General features: G+C 32.9%; 1 long non-coding RNA gene across 1 annotated transcript in view; it reads left to right on the top strand.

Moving 5' to 3' along the window:
• The first annotated feature begins 2,662 nt into the window (after positions 1 to 2,662).
• The window catches only part of LOC121474776, a 37,575-nt gene continuing 34,237 nt past the window's right edge, over positions 2,663 to 6,000 (top strand). Inside the window, exon 1 of the long non-coding RNA XR_005983522.1 lies at positions 2,663 to 2,720. This is a non-coding gene — a long non-coding RNA (uncharacterized LOC121474776). The remainder of the gene's footprint in view (positions 2,721 to 6,000) is intronic.

The following is a 6,000-nucleotide window of genomic DNA, read 5'->3' as shown; positions in this document are numbered from 1 at the left end:
AAATCTCTCTCTCCTCTAAAAAACCCCAAAAAATTAAAGTAAAAATTCTTTTGTGGTTAATGTAGAGATTACAGTATGCATCCTTGAATTCTCATTGCCTACGTTAAGTAGCATCTACCTTAAATTAGTACTTTTACTGGTTTTTGGACAATGAAAGAATCTTGCAAACATTCTGATTTCATCAACTCTCCCCTTTTGTGCTGCTGTGATATATATTGGTTTCCATATATTTTAAACTGTACAAGATGCTTTTTAAAAATCAATTAATAGCAATTTAGATTTACTTACATTTTGAACTTTTGGTCTTTTCCTTAATTCTGATATCACAAAACTTCCAGCTAGATCATCTTCCTTCTAAGTGAAGAATTTTGATAGTATTTTTTTAATCATGTATCTACATTCAGTTCTGTTATGTTTTTGAACTTTAATTTCATTTATAACAGCTTCATTGAGATATAGCTCATATACCATAAAATTCACCCTTTTAAAGTATGACAGTCCAGTGGCTTTTATTATATTTATAGTGTTGTAAATACATTGTCTAATTTTATATATTTATGGAGTTGTAAATGCTATGTAATTTTAGACTATTTTTATCATCCCTGAAAGAAATCCTCTCCCCATTACTAGCTAGTCCATATTCCATTTTCTCCCCAACCCCTGATAACTGTCTGTCACTATAAATTTGCCAATTTTGGACATTTCATACAAATGGAATCACATAAAATAATGGCCTTTGTGTGGCTTCTTTGACTTTGCATGATACTTTCAATATTTATCCAGGTGTAGCATGTATAAATATTTCATTTCATTTTATGGCCAAATGCTATTCTATTATATGGATATATAGCATTTTATATTGATTCATCAGTTGATTTTCAATTCTCTTGGATATATACCTAGAAGTGGAACTAGGAGATCAGATATTAATACTATTTAACTTTTTGAGGAACTGCCAAGCTTTTTTGCAAAATGGTTACAAAATTTTATAGTCTCACCAGAACAGTTTGAAGTTTTTCATTTCTCCACATACTCACCAACACTTGTTGTTGTCTGTCTTTTTATTTTGAAAATGTTAATAACTGGGAGGTGGTTTCTCATTGTAGTTTTGATTTATATTTGACCAATGATTTTTGAGCATCAGGTACTTACTGATCATTTGTATGACCTTTGGAGAAATATGTGTTGAAAACCTAGGCCCATTTTAAAAGTGGGTTATTTTATTTTTTAATTGTTGAGTTGTATGAGTTCTTTACATATTTTGGGTGCATCTCTCATTAGATACGTGATTTGCTAATATTTTTGTCCATTTTGGGAGTTGTTTATTTTTTTCCATTTTCTTGATAATATCTTTTAAAGTACATTTTAATTTGATAAAATCCAACTTACTTATTTTCTTTTGTCACCTCTGCTTTGGTGGCATATCTAAAAAACCATCACCAAACCTAAGATCTTCAAGATTTACACTTAGTTTCTTCTACAGGTTTTATGCCTTTAGCTTCACATTTAGGGCTACAATCCACTTTGAGTTAATTTTGAGTTATAGGTTGAACTTTATTCTTTTGCAGGTGGGTATGAGGTTGTCTCAGTGCCACCTTTAAAAAGACTATTCTTACCCCATTGAATTGTCCCCATTGAATTTCCTTTCTGACTTTCCATGTGGATGTTTTCTAGTTTTTAAACTAGTTATTAAACTATTAATCTTTACTTTTCCCTTATCTGCTTTTAAATTCATGTATTGAATTCTTAATTTAAGTTGTTACCTTTTTCAGTTATACAATTCCTGCTTCATTCTTTTTGGTAGATTTCTGTCTTCTGGTAAATTCTTTCTTGTGTTCTCTATTTTTACAAATATATTAAGCATTGTTATTTTATTTTTCAAATTTTATTGAAGTAAAATTAACATACAGTGTTACTTTAGTTTCAGGTGTACAGTCTTATGATTCAACAATTATGTACATTGCTCAGTGCCTCTCATGATCACTCTGCTCTTAATCCACTTTATTTCACCCATCCACACTCACCTCCCTTCTGGCAACCACCAGTTTGTTTTCTAGATTTAAGAGTCTTTTTTGTCTCTTTTTTCTTTGTTTTGTGTCCTAAATTCCACATGTGAATAAATCATATGGTATTTGTCTTACCCTGACTAACTTATTTCACTTTGCATAATACCCTCTAGGTCAATCTGTGGTTGTACATGGTAAGATCTCATTCTTTTTTGTGGCTGAGTAATATTCCATTGTATCTATATCATCTCTTTTTTATGGCTGAGTAATATTCTACTGTAGCTGTATCCCACCTTCTTTATCCATTCATCTATGGATGGATGCAGGTTGCTTCCATATCTTGGCTCTTTTAAATAACACAGCAATAAATATAGGAAATAGTGCATATATCTCTTTGAATTAGTGTTTTCTTTTTATATGTATTAATAAATGTATATTTAAATATATGTAAATATAGATATATATTTTTTACCTAGTAGTAGAATTACTGGATCATGTGGTAATTCTTTTTTTTTTTTTTTTTTTTTTTTAGAATTTTATTTTTATTTATGATAGCCACAGAGAGACAGAGAGGCAGAGACACAGGCAGAAGGAGGAGAAGCAGACTCCATGCACCGGGAGCCCGACGTGGGATTCGATCCCGGGTCTCCAGGATCGCGCCCTGGGCCAAAGGCAGGCACCAAACCGCTGCGCCACCCAGGGATCCCTCATGTGGTAATTCTATTTTTACTTTTTTGAGGAACCTTCATGCTATTTTCCACAGTGGCTGTACTAATTTGCATTCCCACAAAAATGTATGAGGGTTCCCTTTTCTCCACATCCTTTCCAACATTTGTTATTTTTTATGTTTTTGTTTTTATACATTCTGACATATATAACGTGAGACCTCATTGTGGTTTTGATTTGCATTTCCCTGATGACTAGTGATGTTGAGCATCTTTTCATGTGTCTGTTGGTTATCTGTTTGTTTTCTTTGAAAGAATATCTATTCAGGTCTTCTCATTTTAATTGGATTTTTTGGTATTGAGTTGTATAAATTCTTTATATATTTTGGATATTAACCCCTTATCAGATATACAATATGCAAATATCTTCTTCCATTTGGTAGATTACCTTGTTGTTTTGTTGATGGTTTGTTTCGCTGTGCAAAACCTTTATATTTTGATGTAGTCCAATAGTTTAACTTTGCTTTTGATTGTGTTGCCCAAGGAGACATATCTAGAAATATGTTTCTACAACCAATGTCAAAGAAATTACTGCTTATGTTTTCTTCTAGGAGTTTTATGGTTTCAGATCTCACATTTAGGTCTTTAATTCATTCTGAGTTTATTTTTGTATGGTGTAAGAAAGCCATCCAGTTTCATTCCTGAATATGTAGCTGTTAAATGTTGTTATTTTAAAGTCTCCAACATTAATTCCAATATCTGGGTCACACATCTTTAGTTCTATTTCTATTCTCAAATATTTCCTAATTTTTTGTTATATGTTCCAATTTCTTATTTTCCCTATTAGTATGTGATGAGTATTGGACATCCTGAACAAAAAATCATGGAGGTCCTAGATATGATGTACTTCCCCAAAGGTAATGTAATTTCATTTTGACAGGAAGCGAGATATATGAAAAATCACCTTGATCTGATCAAGAGTGGATTTTCTACTCTGATGGGACAGGTCTAGTTCTAATTTGCCTTTATTCCTAGGACAGAGCCCTATTTCTAGGGTCTAGCCTTTCTGTGCTCTCAAATGTATCATGGGATTATTTCCTACATCCCTTCTACTTTTGTGATCCCTGAATTATAATCTATATGTCCTCAGTACCACCATACCACTTAAGCTTTTGTGTTTTTGTTTTGTTTTGTTTTGTTTTTAGCACTAAAGCTTTTGGCTAGCTCTTTAGCATGCTGCAGTGTCAGCTAGGTTTCTGGGAGTCTTGCTCTGTGTATGTGCAGTTTTGGAGATGGTGAACTCATTTCAGGAAAATTGTGTGCAGAATTCCAAGATCACTTTTATGTATTTCCTCCTCTTTCTCGTCTTAACCCCATTGGCTGCTCTCAACTACTTAATTCTGTCTCTTCAGTCCAGTAAGAGTGCTGCAAGCCAGGTGTGTCTTTATGTTTAGCATCAGTTTCTGCTACAAACCTGCAGATGTCTTGAGGGGGAATAGCACAGAGGTTCACCTCATGTGCTTACCTTTTCTGCAAGACTGCTGCTTCTCAAGTCCTGCCTGCCATCAGGACTCTCTGCTGTTGTCAAACTATTGTTTCATGCATTTGATATTTGATTTTGGGAAGAGAAGTATTCTGAAGTATGTTTTCTATAATAGCTGGAAGCAGAGTTACCCCAGCTTTCTTTGGAAAAGTATATAAGGAAATCCCTCTATTTTGGGGCAATATAATTCTGTCATATTAGTAAGTAATGTTTTTAAGAAAGTGAGTTACTTTCTGGTGTCGTAATTTGGGGTGTTACTTTTGACCAAAAGACTTGGTACTAAATAAATTCTAAAGACAGCCCCCCTCCCCAATTGAATGCTATAACATTTACACAAAGATGTGATAATTTAAAATAGTAAAAACAGGTTGGGTTCCTTTCTGCTATATATAAGGAACTTCAGCATATGTAATGCATAATATATTCAAGAAAAACCCTATTATATCAATATGTTGATCCACAGTTAATATGTTGGTTACCATTAGCATTTAATTCATTATATTTTTGTTCGCCTTAGAATGCAAAAAGTATTTCAGGAATTACAATTGGATGAGCTAGGTCTCTTTATAATGTTTCCAATAAAGTTTGAGCTGCTTGCTACATTTTCTCTCAGTAGAAAATCCTTCTATTGATCTCCATTCTACCCGGAAATTTTACAGCACATATAAAAATATTTATTGACATTGCTGTTGATGACTATCAGGATGTTTCTTCTACTGAACATTACTTTTAAAGTAATGATTGACAAAATATTTTTCTCTCTCTTTATCCTTGCCTAAGTTTTTGCAAACTGTAAGTATATCTAGTAAGTATCAGAACAGGAACTAATCATTTCTGCCTACTCACTGTCATTGATACTTTGACAATTATCAAAAAGCCTTGACTATTATCCACATGAATGATGAACATTTCCTTTAAAACAGAATCCTCAGCTTGACTTATAGAATTACAGAAATAGCTGTGACAGTTTAAAAATTGCATTCAAATAGTACTTATAAGGGAAATTTAAGACTTTGGAATAAGCAAGAAGACTTCTGTCTATATAATTCAGCACAGTGCTAGAGCCTTTGGGGATTATCTGAGCCTTTAGAAATGTGCAACCTTGTCTCTAAGCTATTTTACAACTCTGTACAGAGTAAAGTTAAGTTGTAGAAAATGGCTAACAATGCAAATAATTTTTGTCTGTAGACATATACAGAAACTTTGTATAATAGAGGGAAAACATTTTTCCTCCTGTGGAAAAGCCAGTTTTGCACATTTGTGTCAATATTACAGATTCATGAATGTGTCTTCTTTGAGGTCTCCTTTTGAACCCACTGTAATGGGTCTCTCATTTAATTAATGGGTTAAATTACACCTTTGACATGTGTTAATTTTATATTTATATGAGAGTCATGATTTTATCTTCTTTTGAAAGTTGTCATCTAACATAATGCTTCCTTGCGCTTGTTCATTTATGGAAACTCTTATCTATTTTTTATTTTTATTTTATTTTAATTCCAGTGTAGTAATAGAGTATACAGTATTATATTAGTTTCAGGTGTGCAATATAGTGATTCAGCAATTCCATGCATCACACAGTGCTCATTATGACAACTTCATCCCCATCACCTATTTCACCCATTCTCCCTCCCACCTCCCCTCTGGTAAACCATCAGTTTGTTCTCTATAGTTAAGAGTCTTTCTTGGTTTGTCTCTCTCTCTCTCTCTCTCTTTATCTTTTTTTGCTTATTTGTTTTGTTTCTTAAATTCCACATGAGTGAAGTCGTATATTACTTGTCTTTCT

This window comes from Vulpes lagopus, chromosome 13 (genome assembly GCF_018345385.1).
Source record: "Vulpes lagopus strain Blue_001 chromosome 13, ASM1834538v1, whole genome shotgun sequence".
Classification (NCBI taxonomy): domain Eukaryota; kingdom Metazoa; phylum Chordata; class Mammalia; order Carnivora; family Canidae; genus Vulpes; species Vulpes lagopus.
Note: the sequence above shows the minus strand (reverse complement) of the source record. Positions and strands in the feature narration are given on the sequence as shown.